The sequence below is a fragment of the Lissotriton vulgaris genome, chromosome 2_1 (genome assembly GCF_964263255.1).
Source record: "Lissotriton vulgaris chromosome 2_1, aLisVul1.2, whole genome shotgun sequence".
Lineage (NCBI taxonomy): Eukaryota > Metazoa > Chordata > Amphibia > Caudata > Salamandridae > Lissotriton > Lissotriton vulgaris.
Window position 1 is genome coordinate 314,509,470 of NC_141687.1, and position 20,640 is coordinate 314,530,109.

General features: G+C 49.0%; 1 protein-coding gene across 3 annotated transcripts in view; it reads right to left on the reverse strand.

The window, feature by feature from the left end:
• AKAP10 (A-kinase anchoring protein 10) overlaps window positions 1-20,640 on the reverse strand; it is a 504,896-nt gene that overhangs the window by 276,527 nt on the left and 207,729 nt on the right. The window lies entirely within an intron of this gene.

A 20,640-nucleotide genomic window follows, 5' to 3' on the forward strand; every position in this document is an offset into this window, starting at 1 on the left:
ACAATACTATGGGTACATTTTTGTATGTCCAACTTTTCCCATTACAAGATAATGCTGTTTTTCCTTGCAATTGATGGCTTGGGGACTAATTCGCACACAAGGCTCTCCACGACCTGGACCCCAAGTACCTCAACGACTGCATGACCTTCTACACGCCCACCCGCCAGCTACGATCGACCAGCCACGCCCTCGCCACCGTACCACGCATCCGCAGAGCCACCGCCGGAGAAAGATCCCACTCCTACCTGGCAGCCAAGACTTGGAACTCCCTCCCCACCCACCTTCGGCGTACCCAAGACCATCCCTCCTTCAGGAAGAAGCTCAAGACCTGCCTGTTCGAGCAGTAACTTACCCCTCTCCCCCAGCGCCTTGAGACGCTCCCGGGTGAGTAGCGCGCTTTACAAATGCTGTGATTGATAGATTGATTGATTGATTTGCGCAAGATAAAAGACTTCATACCCCCAGGTATTTGAGAACTAATTGTCGCGTGGTCACTAAATGGATAAATTGTTATCTTCATCGAGGAGACCTATGATCTTATATTTGGAAGCCAAGATAAAATCAATTTTTACCTTATAGGATAGGGCAAAATATGTATGATCTAAAAGGCCTGTATTTACGTCTACTGAATTTATTATCTCCAAGTTATGGATTACTAATAGTCTGTTTAGTGTGCAGTGCCATAACAATTATGGATGAAATGACACATCGGGTCCCCTTGATCGTCCGTCATGCCATAGACAGGAAGCTGTATCCTATTACACGTATGGGTATTAAAATCCCCATCCATAAAATATCTAAGGGAATATGATGACATTCCTGTAGATAGTCTATGTCTTTCTCAATTAATTCTATCACTCCAGCCATGTCTCCTGCGCAATTATCATACAGGTTAATTAAGAGCCAGCCCCTTCCATCCCGGCCTTCACATAGAAGAATATGGTAGCATGATGATGTATTTATAAACTTTTTTACCTTGACCCCACCTTTGCATGCTATTAAAGTGATGAGCCCCCCTCTTGCGCATCCTGCTCTAGATGGTACTGCAATTGAAGGGAACAAGGGAACCTACTCGGTAAGCAAGGACCAAGGGTATTAGTATCAATGAGCAACAACGGTCCTTACAAAAGGGAGGTACAATGTTAAATGATTATAGGCCACAATCTGCACTATAATAAAAAGGGAAGTACAGCCGGACCTCAAATTTAATCGATAAGGTAATAAAAATTGTATCAAACAAACATATATACAGTGGGACGCAGTCCTGTATCCAACAAGGCTCGACAAACAAACAATGTACAAGGGATAGGGAGTTTCTCAGGCAATTTACAATTTGTGAGCAGCTAGAAAATTTGGTGGAATCAGTTTAGCGTGTTCGGGCGCCAGCTTTGCCTGGGCACATACCCGCATGCATCCGGCATTTTGCTTTGTGCGTGTTGGCAGGGGCAGTGTAAGGTGGGAATTTAAGTCCCTCCCAGCAGAATCAGGCAGGCACTTCCCAACACGGCGTCCACAAATTCAGTCAGTCAAAAAATAAAAACGTAACAGCAGAAATGCACACACAAAAAATGTGTTGAGTTTGGTTGTATACATCTAAACTAAGATATACAAAAACTAAGGTATACAAAAACAAAGTTTTGGACAGGTCGCTGGGTGGGGTGGTGGAGAGAAACAAAAGAGCGGGTGGCACTTAAGACTATTTATAAATTCAGCAGGTATAATCTGAGGTCATTTGAGGTAAGTGGGCTTCTCTACTACAGAGCTCTAATGACCCCTTGAGCTGTGATACATAACATTTTTTAAGACTTGGCTTGCAGGTGTCATCAGGGGTTCTGAGGGGCAAACAAGTGATAAGCATGCCTAGACGGACTATAGATTGTGGGGGGGCTTTGACCTCCACAATTAGCTGGGTCAATACATTTCAAAGTACAACAGAAACTGCACCAAAAGTTGATGGAAGGGTAGCACCAAACAGCTTTAAGTTGTGCTGCACAAAATGCTCAATAATGCATGCAGAGTGAGCGTCTCAGGGTGGAGCCTGCACAAACATTCATTAACATCGAATTGAATTTAATTGAAAGCAGGTGCAAGTCATTTGTGTTCTTTTTTAAAACATAATCACTACTGCAAATGACTGGGAATGACAGCAAGAGAAGGTTGCTTAGAGGGGAAAAAAAATACAAAGTGAGGGTGACACAGTTTCGCAAAATTGATAAGGAGATCAAACAAATGTATAGGATAGTCAGTGACATAATGGTGATGCTCAGTGACCAAACTGCACCTTCCAATGAGCGAACTACATACCATGTCACATTAAATTACTTGCTCTATTCCTTCTACTGTCTTCAGTCTGCTTCAAGAGCAGATGTATAGAACTATGTGTAGAAATAGGTGTGTGAGGGGGAGTTTCACAACGAGCACGTGTTGGGAGGCAATCCTCTATTTCACAACACATCACTTGATGTTCCCCAAACCAGGCCCCAGTCACAAGAAGCTGAGATTGATTTCTATGCCACAGCCAACTTCCCATTTGTTCTTGGTGGCCTTGACTGCACAACTGTCATCTTGGTCCCATTTTCAGATATTGAACATAGATAAAGAAACCACAAACACACGCTCAGCAAATACACAGGCAAATTCAGGCACTGCACCATCAATCAATGCCTCGAAAGTGGTCCATCTGGACAAGTTATATCAATAGGTATGTATGAAACACATACCTATCCAAAACCAGCATGGACATAACAGGTCAGAGGCAATGTATAATCTCCATTCGTTCCTTTAACACAGGTGACCAAGGTTACTCATTGAGGGTATGAGTTATAAAACCATTTGCAGATCCAAAGCACCGGAACAAAATGGTTAAAATACTGGGAGACACATAACTTAACACTGATTTGGCATACTCCAATCGAAATTTCACTACCTAGAGCGGCCAATGGTAGACTTTTTACTGCCTAAAATGGTCTAGGACAGAAGTCAACCTTTTATGTAGTGAGAGCTAATTTTAATTAGTGAAAATCATTGTGAGCTACTGAAGGCTAAGCAACTAGCGCTTTGTTAACATATACCCCCACGCCCAGCTTCATTGACTTTAAGCCTAATGTCCATGGAGCAAGATACTATGGTTGAACAAAACACTTTAATTAGGAGCACTACAACAGGGCTGCCATGTGCGTCACTGAGAGTGTGGTCTTCGGGATGTATGAACATGTGTGTGTAAGAATGGAATATATGTGTATGGGTAACTTGAGAACCTGTGTTGTGCGGACGCGCCTATCAGAAGGGCGCTAGCGGCGGCGGCAGTGTGCTAATCTCTGTTTTAAAGACTGTTCATATTTTAAAAGTGTATTTTACCGATCTTCCTCCTTTCCTGCGCCTCTCTTCCTTGGTCTGAAGCCCTGTTCCACCACAGCTTGTGCCGATTGCGTGGAGGGCGTGGAATAGACCCTTGCTCGGCACCTCTGGGCGTAGCACTTCCGGTGGAGGCGGGGCTTGTCGCCCCTTAAGCCCGCAGGCCACCATTCCCGCGCAGCGGATACGCCGCTGGCGCGCCTAAAGCAAGCCAGTCTGCACCCGTCCGCCGCCAGAACCCCTGGCTCTCGTACCAGGCAGATGTCCCCCCTACCCCCGGAAGGACCTGCTTGCTTTACGCAAGTGGGCACCGTGCACAGCCCAGCGTAGGCACCCTGATACCCTACTTGCAGGGTGCAACAACTGTGGGTTCAAGGCCACAGAGATCTCTCAGATTCTGTCAGAGCCCCCTAAACGCACCAAACTTAATATTTACAGCCTGAATTACAGGTCTATAGCAAAATACCACGAAGATGTATTCGACCTCTTGGATCGGTCGCCGGACCGACTTTTTCTTACCGAGACCTGGCTAACTAACGACTCGACGGCCATTCCAGCACTGGCCCTCCCTACAGGCTATTCAATATCCACTCAGAACAGACCTAAAGGCAGGGGAGGTGGGTTGGCCGTAATAGACAAAACTACCTTCTCCTGCACTCTCTCTCCTGTTACAATAACTTACTGTGAATGCACCCTATTCAAGGTCAGAATAACTGACAACTACACTCTCTGGGCTCCTCATCTACCGCCCCCCGGGGGCGTCAAATACTTTTAAAGAATCCCTCACCCGAACTATCCCTACCCTCGCACTACAGACAGCCAACTTTAGTATACTAGGAGACTTCAACCTACATTTAGAGCGTCTGGACTCCCCTGGTATCTCTAGCTTCCTGGATGACCTGGAAGCTTGTCAGCTCACCCATTTGGTTAAGACCCCTCTCACTTAGCGGGGCACTTGCTAGAGCCTGTGTTCTCCAATATAGAGGGAATTAAAGTCCAAATCCCCTTCCCGCTCTCTTGGCCAGATCATTTCCTCATCCACTTTTGTATTAGCATAAGAGGCACCATACAGCAGATGCCCTCCCTCCCCCTGTGGAGGCGCCCTTGGCACAAATTAAACGCTATCTACCTAGAGTCCAGTCTTGTTAAGTTATGTTATGTTAAAAAGGCATTTATTGAGCGCACTATCACCGATTGGTTTCTTGGCGCTGATATCAACAGTAACGTAGTCATGAATGTGAGAAGGAGAGTTATTGGTATGCTTGTCTGTACAGCCAGGTCTTCAAGGCTTTCCGAACTGAGAGAAGGTTCTGACAGGTCCGAATCTCAAGAGGGAAGTTGTTCCACAGACAGGGAGCCAGTGTTGCGAACCTACGACCGCCAGAACGCTTAAGTTTAAAGACGGGCCTCTGGAGTAGACCAAGATGGGATGAACGTAGGATGTGTGATGGTACATATTTTGTGATGAGTTGGTCAATGAATTTGGGGCTTTTGCAGTACAGGGATTTAAAGATCATACATCCTGTTTTAAAAGCACAGCGTTGGAGTTTCATAAGTAAGGGAGTGGCTGCATGCCACCTGGGTTGGTTCAAAATCAGTCTGGCAGCATGGTTTTGTACCATCTGGAGGCGTTTGGACAAATAGAGGGGGAGACCTAAATAAATGGAGTACTACGCATAGTCCAGATGCGACTGGAAGCAATTACCCAAGTGGTAATTGCCACCGTCCTAAGTGAGAAGACGCCGAATCTTTCAGATTTTTTTTAGTTGAAAAAAACATTTAGAGACCACCTGGCCCACTTGTGTTTTTAATGAAAGGTCACAGTCCACAGTGACCCCAAGCGTTTTTGCCGATGGTGAGGGGGTCGGGCTGCACCCAGGTCCGATGGCCAATAATGGGGACCCCAGTGCTTGGCGCTGTCTCCAGTGAGGACCAACTCTGTTTTTCCAGGATTTAATTTCAGCTGATTTTGGTCCATCCATGTTTTGATGAACCTCATGGTCGATTGGAAGTGCGATATGGAAGATTCAGAGTTGTCAATCGTAAAAAGCAGCTGTAAGTCATCAGCCTCCCGCTCAGTCTGGCCCAGCAATCTTGAGGAAGCTGACAATACCTATAGGGGGTGGATTAACAACTCTCTTGACCACCTCATCCCCAACAAATTGTCCCGACCTAAACGCAAGCAGTCACACCCATGGTGCTCAGAGACACTAGCAGCCGAAAAAAAACACTGCAAAATCCTAGAACGTGCCTGGAGGAGATCCTATGACCCATCATTAAAGAACACCTACAGAGCGGCCACCAGAGCATACCATAAACTTATTAAAAAAAACAAAAGCTGCCTTCTATACGAATACGATCAAAAGCAGTCCCAACCCATCTAAAACCATCTTCTCAATAATTAAAGACATGACGAAAGTAACAGCGGGTTCGAACAGTACTATTACCTTAAACTCTCAATGTAAAGATTTGGCCTGATTTTTTATCAATAAAGTTGAGAGGATCTATAATCTACTGAATACTAGTAGACTCCCCTGCCACCCGACCTACTCTCCGGCCCTGATCAGCCGGATACCCGTCACTCCCTTTCAACTCTCCCTCCCCTGACTAAGAAAGATCTGGAGTTCCTGGCCCTAAAAGTAAAATCTGGGTCTCCTGATGACCCTGCCAAACCTGAAACTTTCAGACAATTCCAGGACCCCATCCTGCACAAGGGCTGGGAACTGATTAACAGATCCCTATCGTCCTCCACAGTCCCCAGAACATGGAAACATGCTAAAGTTATCCCCCTGCTGGAAAAACCCACTCTGGACCCCTCCCTCCCTGAAAACTTCAGACCCATCTCCCTTCTTCCGTACCTGGCCAAGGTTATAGAGGCTCATGTGAACTCCACCCTGACCAGCTACTTGGAGGCACATGGGATCCTGGATGAGTCACAGAACGGCTTCCGGGCAAACCATAGCACGGAGTCTGCACTCCTAGCGGTCACGGAACAACTCAGAATATCACAGGACCTTAGACATACCTCAGTGCTGATCCTGCTCGAACAGAGTGCTGCGTTCGACACGGTCTCCCACGAGAGATTACTCAGACGTCTCGGGGTGATCGGGGTCAGGGACAAGGCTCTGGCCTGGTTTACATCATTCCTGTCTGAACGCTCCTTTCAGATACATGCCCCACCCTATTCATCCAGCAAGTACCCTTTGAAATGTGGTGTCCCCTAGGGTTCTGTTCTCAGCCCTACGCTGTTTAACGTGTATGTGCGCCCCCTGACCCTGCTAGCTAAAGAACGTAGGGTCAAACTGATCTCGTACGCAGACGATACGCAGCTTATCTTCACCTTCCCCAACAATACCACATCGGATCAGGCAAAATTTCAGGAAGATATTACAGCCATCTCAAGCTGGATGACGGAGAACTGCCTCCAACTCGATGCCTCCAAAACTGAGGTTCTCCTAATCGGCCAGGACTCTCAGAAATGGGGCAACCAGTGGTGGCCCTCGACATTGGGCTCTGCCCCGACGCCTAAGAAGGAAATTAAGAATCTGGGAGTCATAATGGATAACTCTCTCTCCTTCGAGTCGCATACAAAAAAGGTGGCTGGTACCTGCTTCGGACGCCTACGTCCCCCTAAGCCCATTCTGGGCCTCTTTGATCTGTCCACCAGACAAGTAATAGTCCAGTCTTTGGTGCTATCCCACCTGGACTATTGCAACAGTCTATGTCATGGTACCAACCTAACAACCATAAACAGACTCCAAAGGGCTCAAAACGCCGCGGCCCGCACTCTCCTTGCCCTTCCCAGACGTTGTCACACTTCCCACATCCTTCGTCGCCTTCATTGGCTGCCGGAGAAACAGAGAATTCAGTTCAAAACACTCGGTCTAACTCATAGGATACTACACAGTCAAGCCCCCCAAATTCTTCAGGGTCTCTGCTCTTTCTACGTCCCCCCACGTGCTCTTTGCTCCGCCGACCTACACCTCGCCCGCACCATTAGGGTGCCCAAGAGTAGAGCAGTCGGACGATCCTTCCAATTCCTGGCCCGACCCTCTGGAATTCCATTCCCCATGAGGCACGCGCCACGCAAGACCACTGACTCTTCCGTAAAAAAATAAAAACCTGGCTGTCGCCTCCATCTAGCACTAATTACCTAGCTGAGTTTGCCAATTTGCAACTCTTCACAGTATCCTCCACAGTTCTCTGTTGGTTGTCCCATCTGCAAGCGCTGGGACGCCCTATTGCTGGGGCAGCCATGCGCTATACAAACACAACTAACATAACATAACATTAAATACTTGAGGCACAAGACATACCTTTCGCCAAATGTGGCATCTTAACATGTACAACAAAGACATACAACCACTTCTTTAAATGGGAGAAGTTTGAAGTGCAGAAAAATGTTGTGTAAAAATGTACTTCATATGGAACACTTTTCTGCACTTTAAATTTCTCCCACTTACAATAATGGCTGTATTTTTCAGTTATAGATATGGCACTGTGTCTACCAGCCTCCATGAGCAAGAAGCCTACTGTGTGTAAAGTCATACCTAGAAATGGGAAAAACATTTTGAAGAGTTAACTTTTATGTTTATATGGATTCCAAAAAACTGATCATGTACATTTTCTCTTATTTCAGAGTGTCATATTTTACAAACAGCAGGCATCCTGCTTCCAGTGGCTACTACACATTGTGTCATAATACAGCCATTTGTTTAAACGGGAGGAATTTGAAATGAAGAAACATGCTTCACAAAATATTAAAGCTTAATTGGCCTAATTGAAAGTGGAGAAAAACATTAAGACTTAATTTTTAATAGAAATTGTTTTCTTCACTTTCAATTTCTCCCATTTAAAAAAAACAATTACTATTTTTCAGTTACAAATATGTAACAGTGTCTACTGGCCACTGGGAGCCTACCGTTTGTAGATGCAACACTTTGGAATGGGAGAAAAATTAAAATGAAGAGTCAACTTAATCATCAAGGTTACTTTCCATTTTAATTTTCTCCCACTTAAAAGCATTCAGAAACCTAACTTTGTTCTCATGATCCAATATTGAGTTGAGAAATACTTTTATTTAGGAGTTAAATACCTCTGTGTGTCAGTTCTTCACCTCTGTGTGCCAGCCTGCATTATACATCTGACTGAACACTGCTCATTATCAGGCCCAGCTAAATACAACCTGAAGATAATAATTTACAATAAACACAGCCTTCCCTTAACTTAAAAAGGAAAAAGTGACCTTGTGCTTATTTAAAAATTAACTCAATTCTAGGAGGTACTCTGAATGTGTCTATAAGCTACTGGTAGTACCTGATCTAGTGGTTAAAGACACCTGGTCTAGGACATGACTGTAGTGTGCTTCACATCACAAAACTTAGTAGTACGGAGTGGAATGCCATGATGAACACCCAACACTGTGCAATCTCAGGAAGTGGTCCTGACTAACATAGATTACTGAAGTCTACACCACTGATTATGGACTAACAAGATAAATGGATGGGGAACACAGATTTTTTTTCTAAATGTCTTTACTTTCCAGTCCTACAGGAATAGTCACGCATTACTGTCATGTGTCACTAAGGAGCAATGTTACCGGCATGTGCTTCCACAAACACCCACATCTATTGGCAAGTTAACAACAGAAGCGTAAATAAAAAGAAAGTCATGTCATATGCCTGCTTCTTTCCAGGAGTCAGGAGATCATTTACATCACACTGTGCAGCCAGTTACTCGACTCTTGCTTACCCCGCCTAAGTCGATGAACAGCCCGAACATGGACGTGCCACACACTGCACAGGACCGATGTGTGGTTGCATCATATCCAGCACATCAGCAATCCTGTGAAGGACAGATGGTACATTGTCTTGGTACTTGCCCATCTGTACAGAGATGGATGCATTCTATTTGGATATGACATGGGTTGCCTTTCTAAGGGCACTAATATTGACACAAAAGTGCTCACAGTGATGTAGTCTAATCAGGAGAGCTATCCACAAGTCAAAACGTTTTGATGGAAAAACTTTGGCTAGTTGTATTGCAGTCTTTTGGAGTTACTTTGGGTAATCAAGTTCGGCAGGGAATTAGTCGGGGGCCCAGAAAGGTCCTCAGAAACTGTTCCTTTAAAGGTAGTAGCAGCCTTCAGTGAGTTCCAGGTCCTCTTCTCCGGTCCGACACGATATGTGTTTTAGGTACCAGGGTTGCCACGTTTATGCCCAGAAAAAGCCCTCAGGGTTGGATGCGGTTGTTGGCCAATGAGCTACAAGGTAACTTCCTTCCTGAAGACCAATTCCTGTGAATTGTGGCATCTGGATATCCCAGGATGCATCATTCTGCCCAATTCCAATATGGCAAAACCAGTCTCTCGGCATCCAGAGCTTCCTAGCTCAACCCAGAGGTGTGTCTACCAGGGGGACTATATGCCCTGGAAAACCAGTTTGACGACTGGTTTTCCATCTCTATCCCAAGTGTCAGCCTGTCTACCTCAACAATAGGGCAGCACCTCCTCCAAGTGCTCCCCATTTGCTCTTCAAGGGCAGTTTCACCTTTGAAGCTCGTCTTTTGGGAATAAACGTGCGTGGCTTCCTGCTAGGAAGAGGTAACACCTCTCTCCTGTGCAGGCTGTTATTATCCACTTTCCTGGGAATCCTTTGCACATCTCCCCAGGAGGGCAGAACGTGGTCTCAAGGGGAAACCCAGTGTGCAGCTATAGAAAGGTACAGGGAATTGAGGGCATCAAAGTGTCAACTTAGAAAAGTTGCACAGTACAACAGGTTACATTAATTTTGACTTGGGCCTCAAGTTGGGCTTAATGCAACAAGTTGTTTGATAACTACCAGTGTCAACTTTGATTGTTCCAGTCGGAAGTTCACAGAGCTGTAGTGGCAGCCTGCCACACTGCACTCAGCAATGGTGTTACTAGCCTTTTCCACAGTAAAAGCGACAATTAGGAGGCGTTTACTGTTGGAACATGTAAACCACATGTTCTACTTTATTTTGTATTCACTAGGCCTGTCTTAAAGATGACTTATGAACATTAAAAGGGAAGACTTTGCAGTTAAAAAAATACCCTTCCAGTAAGAAATGGCAGACTAGGATCCATGTTCTTACTTTTGTCACACCCGGAGTGGCACAGTCAGTGCTGCAGTACCTTGGTGACTCTCCAACTCACAGGCATTGGGTACCATAAACTACGGACGTACTGGCAATTTAGTTTATGACAATTGGTTATAAGCAAATTAAACATAGTTTAAGGTCAGGGCACAGACACTGAGGTATGGCTTGCAGGCTTCAGTGCGCTGCCAGATGAAAAGACAACAGCACCAGTCCCCCAAAAATTCCTTTCACTCAGGTTATCCATAATACTGACCACTCTACATCGCTGCAAAACAAAGCCACGCATAATTTCTGCCCACCTCCCCCTTGCCTGTTTCTACAAGGAGTGGGTTAGGGGAAGACTACAGTTTCTAGGGTTTGCGATCCACAACTCAGCTGAATACTACCTGGAACTGCAACAATAGTGTGAGAAGTTGGCCCGATATGCAACGTTCGCTATTCTAGCGACTGCTATGTATCGTTCCAACGACCCTTATGGTGTTTGGTTGTAAGTCAACCTATAGACCAGCTATCCTAGTAGCGTGGATACGAGCAGTCTAAGGCTAAAGACTCGAGAGGGCGTGTTAAGCCAGCTGTTTACCACACATGTACCCCTTGAACACCCAGTGAAAGGACGCCACACAAGTGTTATGAAAATAAACAGGATATTTATTAAGAATCACAACAGCCCTGTACTCTTTATGAGGACAGGGTACTAAGCACAAACCAAATCTCTTTAGCAAATACTTCAAGTGCACAATTAACACAAGTGTCCGAGGACACGGAAAGGTTAAGGTCTCGGGCGGACCCGATAAGGCAAGTCGGAAGCGAGGGACTCGGGACCCTAGAGTAAGGAGGCTATGCAGGCACCGAAATGCCGAGTTACCTAGCCACGAGGGCTGCGGCTGCACAAGTCTTACAGGCGTCGGGGTCTTCGCTGACGAGCCAGGAGCCGGAAGAAAGGAGTTGCTGGCCGGCGACCAGTGCTGAATAGTTCGTAGAGATCCAAGCCTGGATCGGAGATTGATGAAACCTGAAAGCAGAGGGGACCAAGTTCGTACTACTAACCAGTAGTCAGAGTGTACCAGGAAGGCACCGGTTGGCCGTCACCTCGACTAGGTGAGTGGGCGACGCTAGGCTCTGCAGTCTCACGGACCAGGAGGCGTTGTCGGCGACCACGGTGGAGGTGCGAGCTGTCCCACGAAGGATGATGCTGTCGGCGTCGCTGGGCCCAGGATGGGGCAACAAGCCTTGGCAGATCTCAGGGCCACGGGGTGGGCCTAAGATGGCGTCTTGAGTGGACCAGGAGGGTCTGGGGTGCTTCTCGCAAAGATGGAAGCAAGGGCCAGTCTGGAGCAACCAGACCAGCAGTGATGATTCTCGGATGTCGTCACAGAAGGGCACAAGCCAGCGGCGAGTGACCAGACAACGTGCTGAGCAGCGAGCAGAAGGGCCCCACGCAGATCGTGGAGATGCTGGGAGACTGCACTTCGGTGCTAGAGCGGCTCAGGGTCGGGGCTTCTCGGACCCCAGAGCACTCACCAGAGAGTTACCTCGATGGTCGTGCTGGTTTTTAAGAGCGTGCGGGTTCTGATGATGGCCGGTCCCTCGAGGTCTCGTCGCACCCACAGATCACAGCTGAGCTGATGACGTGGGTAGAGGTCAGAGGTGCCAGGGAAGCCGGTTCTCGTCGAGCTGGGCCGTCGGATCCTTGAGGAAGGACTTGCAGCAAACCGCAGAGTTCTTAGTTGGTGCCCGCTGATGCAGGGTGACTACTCCTTAGCCACAAGGGAGAAATCTTGGGAAGAGTCTTGAGTGTCCTTTCGTAGAAAGTAGTTCTTGATTCAAAGATGATCTAATTTGGAAGGGTCCCCGCTCCGGTCTTTATCCTAAAGAAAGGGGTGGGTACATGACTAGGTCCTGCCCTAAGGGTGGGACCAGGAAGGGGGGTAGTTACGCCCCTCTCCCCTGCCGGGCTTTCCCCAGGCCAGGGCTGTCGCCCCTGGAACTGGTTCTAACCGGCAGATGCGTAGTGAGCACCGGGGTGCCACTCCGCAGTCACCTTCTCGCCAAAGCCCTACCTACCCAGAATACACAAACCCTGTCTGGGACGGTGCGAACAGCGCCCTCGACAGGAAACCCTTTGTCCAAGTGCTCCTCGCTGGAAGGACTCCCAGCAGCAGGAGGTCAGACTTGTGTCTGTGGTGGCAGCATCCATTTTGTGGAGCTGAGGCTTCAGTTAACTTTAACCGGGGTTCACAGTTACGTACATGTCGTGTCCCTCTAGAAGGGTGGGATACTAACCTCATCGCCAGAATTGGTGAGAGGGCAGCACCCCGATTCGTATGACACCTTACTCGACATGCTTTGATAACGCGATACCGGAGTTACCGATGTGGTACGCGTTATCATGGAACAGCTATTGGGTCTTGATTCCGCAAGCTGCAGCCGGGCTCGGCTCGGGCCTGAACCTAGCTCACACGAGCCCACGCACTCTGCCTTCAGGATTGATAAGGCCTGCCATAGGAGTGACTGATAGGGACTCGGGTGTCCATTGTATGGTTAGATATAGGGCTACTATACCTAAAGCGAAGGGTGGTTACACGTCTTCGCCCCAGCTGTCGTGCAGCCAGTTGTGTCAAATTTAAGAGGCCAGCCAGGGGTGGCATAATACATGCTGCAGCCCCTGGCGGCCCTGGGTACACCTATGCCCTGCGTTACGGGGTCTGATAAGGTGGCCCAGTACCAATTGGTAAATGCACCTAGGGTACATATCGTAATTTAGAAAGAGAACAGCCAGGCTGTGGGTCTGATTAGCAGGCCCACAGCCAGAGAAAGTCGTAAACCAGTGAAACAAAAGCAAAAAATCTGGGTGATCATAGGATTGCAGACCCTACTCTCCTACATGACCCCCCCCAAACGTCGGAACACTAAGCTAACCTTGACCAGGTGAGTCTTCTTGTTCTAAGTGGAAATATCTGGAGAGCCCATCGGCATTGCCATGATCAGTACCAGGTCTGTGTTCCACTGTAAAGTCCATCCCCTGTAGGGAAATGGACCACCTAAGCAGTTTGGGGTTTTCACCCTTCATCTGATTTAGCCACAAGAGGGGCTTATGGTCGGTCTGAATCTTGAAGTGAGTGCCAAACAAGTATGGCCTCAGCTTCTTCAGGGCCCAAACCACAGCAAAGGCCTCCCTCTCAATAGCTGACCAATTCTTCTCTCTAGGGGTCAGCCTTCTACTTATAAAAGCAATGGGCTGGTCTTGACCATCAAAATTCAGTTGAGAAAGAACAGCTCCCACACCCAACTCAGAAGCATCTGTTTGGACAATGAATGGTTTGGAGTAGTCCGGACTCTTGAGGATAGGCGCCGTGCACATGGCCTGCTTTAGGTCATCGAATGCTTTTTGACAGCTCGCTGTCCACTGAACCTTTTTTGGCATTTTCTTGCTTGTCAGTTCGTTTAATGGTGTCACGATGGAACCATAGTTCCTGACAAACTTCCGGTAGTATCCAGTCAGGCCCAAGAAAGCTCGAACCTGAGTCTGGGTGGTTGGAGGAGCCCAGTCCCTGATTGACTGTATCTTGCTCTCCAGTGGCTGAACCTGGCCTCCACCTACAAGGTGGCCCAGGTATACAACCTGTGTCTGCCCTATCTGGCACTTGGTGGCCTTGATAGTGAGACCTGCTGCTTGCAGTGCCTCTAACGTCTTCTGCAGGTGGACCAGGTGATCCTCCCAGGTGGAGCTAAAGACAGCGATATCGTCAAGATACGCCGCGCAGAAGTCATCCAGCCCAGTAAGGACTTGATTCACCAACCGTTGGAAGGTGGCAGGTGCATTTTTCAGACCGAAGGGCATCACCACGAACTGATAATGCCCACCAGGGGTTGAAAATGCGGTTTTAGGTTTGGCGTCCTCAGCTAACCTGATTTGCCAATACCCAGCTGTCAGGTCAAACGTACTTAGGTAGTTGGCCGAAGCCAATCTATCGATAAGCTCGTCTGCCCTTGGTATTGGGTGGGCGTCAGTCTTAGTGACTGCATTGAGACCCCTGTAGTCTACGCAAAACCTCATCTCTCTCTTACCACCCTGGGTGTGAGGTTTCGGCACTAGAACTACGGGACTAGCCCAAGGGCTATCCGAGGGCTCAATGACTCCCAGCTCCAACATTTTCTGCACTTCACTCTTGATGCAGTCTCTAACGTGATCAGGCTGCCGGTAGATTTTACTCTTCACGGGCAAGCTGTCACCAGTGTCAACCTCATGGGTACACCAATCGGTCTGGCTGGGTGTTAGAGAAAACATATGTCTGAACGACTGAAGAACCTGTTTACAGTCGCTCTGTTGATGTTCGGAGAGGCTGCCACAAAAGACAACACCATCTACCGATCCATCGTCAGGATTCTGAGTGAGCAGGTCGGGGAGAGGGTCACTCTCCTCCTCCTGTCCCTCATCTAGGGCCATGAGCAAACTCATGTCCTTCCTGTCGACATATGCTTTTAGCCTGTTGACATGGAGCACCCTGTGGGGGCTCCGGGGAGTTCCCAGGTCGACCAGGTAGGTGACCTCTCCCTTTTTCTCCAGGATGGTGTAGGGCCCGGACCACTTGTCCTTGAGTGCTGCTGGGGCCACTGGCTCCAACACCCACACCTTCTGTCCGGGCTGGTAAACAGTCAAGACAGCCTTTTGGTCATGCCAAGCTTTTTGGAGTTCTTGGCTGGCCTTAAGGTTTTCAGATGCCTTTTCCATGTATTCAGCCATCCGCGAGCGGAGGCCAAGCACATAGTCCACTATGTTGGTTGCAGGCTTTTTGAGAGGTCTCTCCCATCCTTCCTTCACGAAACACAGGGGTCCCCTTACAGGATGCCCGTACAAAAGTTCAAAAGGGCTGTAGCCAACCCCCTTCTGTGGGACTTCTCTGTAGGCGAACAAGAGGCAGGGGATCAGGACGTCCCATCTACGCCGAAGCTTTTCCGGTAGTCCATGAATCATCCCTTTTAGGGTCCTGTTGAATCTCTCAACAAGCCCATTGCATTGTGGGTGATAGGGTGTAGTGAACTTGTAGTTAACACCACATTCCTTCCACATAGCAGTTAAGTAGCTCGACATAAAGTTTGCACCTCTGTCGGAGACGACCTCCTTAGGGAAGCCCACTCTGGAGAACACTCCAACTAGGGCTCTTGCCACAACAGGGGCTGTAGTGGTCCTAAGGGGAATAGCTTCAGGATACCTGGTGGCATGATCCACTACCACCAGTATAAACTTGTGCCCTGATGCTGTAGGTGGTTCCATGGGACCGACGATGTCGATCCCCACCCGTTCAAAGGGTACCCCCGCCACAGGCAGTGGTATAAGGGGGGCCTTTGTCGTGCCACCTGACTTACCACTGGCTTGGCAAGTGACACAGGAGCGGCAAAACTCCTTGGTATCTTCGTTCATGTGCGGCCAGTGAAAGTGTGAGACGAGCCTGTCCCACGTTTTCGTCTGGCCCAAGTGACCTGCTAAGGGAATCTCGTGGGCCAAGGTAAGTAGGAAACCACGCTGAGACAAGGGTACAACCAGCCTCCTGGTCATGCCAGGCTTGGGGTCTCTTGACTCAGTGTACAGGAGTCCATCTTCCCAGTATACCTTGTGGGTACCTGTGGCGTTCCCAGCAGCCTCAGCAGCAGCTTGCTGTCTGAGGGGTTCAAGAGAAGGGCAGTCTAACTGGTCCTTCCCCAGGTCTTCCCTTGAGGGTCCCCCTGAACCCAAGAATTCAACTTGATCAAGTTTGAATTCCCTAGGCTCAGTTTCCCGCAATTCCTGTAGGTCAGCCTCCTCCGAGACTTGATCCTCGACCTGGGGCAAGGGGTAAGGCGCAGCCTTAACCCTACTGCTCTTTTTCTTGGGAGGTGTCTGGTCCTTTGTTCCAGGATCCAGCACCTGTTCAGTGGGGCATTTCCTGACCTGTGACCTAGTCACGGCGAACACATGTGCTGGCAAACCTAACATTTCCATGTGAGTCCGGTGCTCCACTTCTGACCATTGTGACGACTCCAAATCATTGCCCAACAAACAATCCACTGGGAGGTCTGGACTAACTACAACCTTCTTTTGGCCAGTTACCCCTCCCCAGGAGAAAGCTACAATTGCCATGCTGTGATTGGTAGTGACATTGCTTGCATTGGTCACCAGGAATTCTGTACCTGGCATGATCTGTCCAGGGTCCACAAAGTTAGGCGTCACCATGGTGACGCTGGCACAAGTGTCCCTATAGGCCTGAGCCATCTTTCCATTTATGAAAGGCGTCTGTCGGTATTTGCCCAAAGAATTGGGGCTTACGTCAGGGGACACGTCCACGTCCCCTGTACTGACAAGGACAGCCTGAGTGAGTGTGCCAACTAAGTTGTCACGCCCCTCAGAACCCAGGGTTAACCCTACTAAACCCTTGGGAGGCGCACTACCACTGCTGACTGTACTAGGGGGCACAGGTGCCTTAGGGGCTGCAGTGGCAGGAGTCTGCCCTCCTCCTTTCTTGGTGCACTCACTAAACCAGTGAGATTTACTTTTACAGTACTGGCACCATCTTTTGGATTGGCCTTCTTTCTTCTTTTGGGGAGCCTGACCCCCACCCTCTTTGGGTTGTTGGGGACCTGTCGAAGACTTCTGGTCACTTTGTTCCCCTTTAGAATCTTTACCCTTCTGGTCTGCTTTCTTCTGACCACCTTGATTCTGGCCCTGGTTCTGTTTAACTCTTGTTCGAACCCATCTGTCTGCCTTCTTTCCCAATTCTTGGGGAGAGGTCAGATCCGAGTCGACAAGGTGCTGATGCAACAACTGGTTCTGACAATTGTTTAAAATTTGTTCTCTCATCATCAAATTATACAATCCTTCGTAATCAGTAACCTTACTGCCCAGCAACCAGCCCTCAAAAGCCTTAGTGGCACAATCGACAAAATCAGACCAATCTTGAGACTGCGTTTTCTGGGTATCCCTGAACAGCACCCTGTACTGTTCAGTGGTTAGGCCGAACCCTTCAACGAGCGTATTTTTCAAGATTTGGTAATTGTTAGCATCCTCTACCCTTGTGGTGAGGAGCTTGTCTCTTCCTTTTCCTTCAAAGGAGAGCCACAAGATAGCTGCCCACTGACTCTGGGGAACGCCCTGCACAGTGCAGGCCCTCTCCAAAGCAGTAATCCATTTGTGGATGTCGTCCCCTTGTTTAAAGGGGGGCACTATCTTACCAAGGTGTTTCGTATCGAAACTCTTTTCCCTATTGCTAGGTACATTGCTGCCACCAGTGGGGACTACCCCACTTAACTGTTGCTCTCTTGCAAAGGCAAGCCTCTCCTTGGCCAGGGCAAGTTCTTCCCTTTCAATCCTTAGATTAGCTGCCCTTTCCTTAGCTTCGTACACTCTCCTCTGGGGGGACGTCATCCCTCTCTGAGACGAGTTGTGAGAGCCATTGGTTTGAAGGGATCTGCCAGAGCCTCTTGACAGAGATCTGGCTCGTCCGTTCCCAATGTTAAGCTGACCTGATAGTGGCCCCAGGGGTCCCCCAGTACCGCTATCATGTTTGCTTAAGTTGGACCTGCTAAGTCTGACGACTTCTACCTGTCCCTTATCTGCCTCATCCCCAGAGAGATCCTCATCCTCATCCTCCTCCACATCCTCGTTCTCGGTTGCGAGGTGAATGAGGTCAGGATCGTCTCGGGTTCCCTCGAGGGGAGGCATGTCTCCTTCTGGATTAGAAGAGCTACGAAGTTTCTCAGCTCTTCTGGCATCATAAGTCTCCAAGAGACCAATCAGAAAGGATGTTGTGGGGTTAGACCCCTGCTGAATCTTCCTGGAGTGACACAACCGTCTCAACCCCTTGAAGCTCAGCACAGTATATCCTGAAGGGATGACCTGTGGAGGGTCAACTGACACAAGGGGAGACCCAGAGTTTCCTCCTTTGTCCGACATACTGTTTCTAGTGTGGTGTAAGTGATGCACCTACCTACACTATGTGTTTACCTACTGTTCCCTTGCTAAGAGTTGTAGCCAAGGTGTGCTAAGCCTTGAGGAGCTACAACAGCTGGTTCAGTAGAACTCAGAGTATTCTAAGCTTTTAGTTATATGTACTAACAGTACTTGTGCGATCTTTCAACAAGATATTCTTAGGATACGTGTGGTAAAACAACAGCAAGCTCAAATCCCAACCGCTGCTCACCAATGTGAGAAGTTGGCCCGATATGCAACGTTCGCTATTCTAGCGACCGCTATGTATCGTTCCAACGACCCTTATGGTGTTTGGTTGTAAGTCAACCTATAGACCAGCTATCCTAGTAGCGTGGATACGAGCAGTCTAAGGCTAAAGACTCGAGAGGGCGTGTTAAGCCAGCTGTTTACCACACATGTACCCCTTGAACACCCAGTGAAAGGACGCCACACAAGTGTTATGAAAATAAACAGGATATTTATTAAGAATCACAACAGCCCTGTACTCTTTATGAGGACAGGGTACTAAGCACAAACCAAATCTCTTTAGCAAATACTTCAAGTGCACAATTAACACAAGTGTCCGAGGACACGGAAAGGTTAAGGTCTCGGGCGGACCCGATAAGGCAAGTCGGAAGCGAGGGACTCGGGACCCTAGAGTAAGGAGGCTATGCAGGCACCGAAATGCCGAGTTACCTAGCCACGAGGGCTGCGGCTGCACAAGTCTTACAGGCGTCGGGGTCTTCGCTGACGAGCCAGGAGCCGGAAGAAAGGAGTTGCTGGCCGGCGACCAGTGCTGAATAGTTCGTAGAGATCCAAGCCTGGATCGGAGATTGATGAAACCTGAAAGCAGAGGGGACCAAGTTCGTACTACTAACCAGTAGTCAGAGTGTACCAGGAAGGCACCGGTTGGCCGTCACCTCGACTAGGTGAGTGGGCGACGCTAGGCTCTGCAGTCTCACGGACCAGGAGGCGTTGTCGGCGACCACGGTGGAGGTGCGAGCTGTCCCACGAAGGATGATGTTGTCGGCGTCGCTGGGCCCAGGATGGGGCAACAAGCCTTGGCAGATCTCAGGGCCACGGGGTGGGCCTAAGATGGCGTCTTGAGTGGACCAGGAGGGTCCGGGGTGCTTCTCGCAAAGATGGAAGCAAGGGCCAGTCTGGAGCAACCAGACCAGCAGTGATGATTCTCGGATGTCGTCACAGAAGGGCACAAGCCAGCGGCGAGTGACCAGACAACGTGCTGAGCAGCGAGCAGAAGGGCCCCACGCAGATCGTGGAGATGCTGGGAGACTGCACTTCGGTGCTAGAGCGGCTCAGGGTCGGGGCTTCTCGGACCCCAGAGCACTCACCAGAGAGTTACCTCGATGGTCGTGCTGGTTTTTAAGAGCGTGCGGGTTCTGATGATGGCCGGTCCCTCGAGGTCTCGTCGCACCCACAGATCACAGCTGAGCTGATGACGTGGGTAGAGGTCAGAGGTGCCAGGGAAGCCGGTTCTCGTCGAGCTGGGCCGTCGGATCCTTGAGGAAGGACTTGCAGCAAACCGCAGAGTTCTTAGTTGGTGCCCGCTGATGCAGGGTGACTACTCCTTAGCCACAAGGGAGAAATCTTGGGAAGAGTCTTGAGTGTCCTTTCGTAGAAAGTAGTTCTTGATTCAAAGATGATCTAATTTGGAAGGGTCCCCGCTCCGGTCTTTATCCTAAAGAAAGGGGTGGGTACATGACTAGGTCCTGCCCTAAGGGTGGGACCAGGAAGGGGGGTAGTTACGCCCCTCTCCCCTGCCGGGCTTTCCCCAGGCCAGGGCTGTCGCCCCTGGAACTGGTTCTAACCGGCAGATGCGTAGTGAGCACCGGGGTGCCACTCCGCAGTCACCTTCTCGCCAAAGCCCTACCTACCCAGAATACACAAACCCTGTCTGGGACGGTGCGAACAGCGCCCTCGACAGGAAACCCTTTGTCCAAGTGCTCCTCGCTGGAAGGACTCCCAGCAGCAGGAGGTCAGACTTGTGTCTGTGGTGGCAGCATCCATTTTGTGGAGCTGAGGCTTCAGTTAACTTTAACCGGGGTTCACAGTTACGTACATGTCGTGTCCCTCTAGAAGGGTGGGATACTAACCTCATCGCCAGAATTGGTGAGAGGGCAGCACCCCGATTCGTATGACACCTTACTCGACATGCTTTGATAACGCGATACCGGAGTTACCGATGTGGTACGCGTTATCATGGA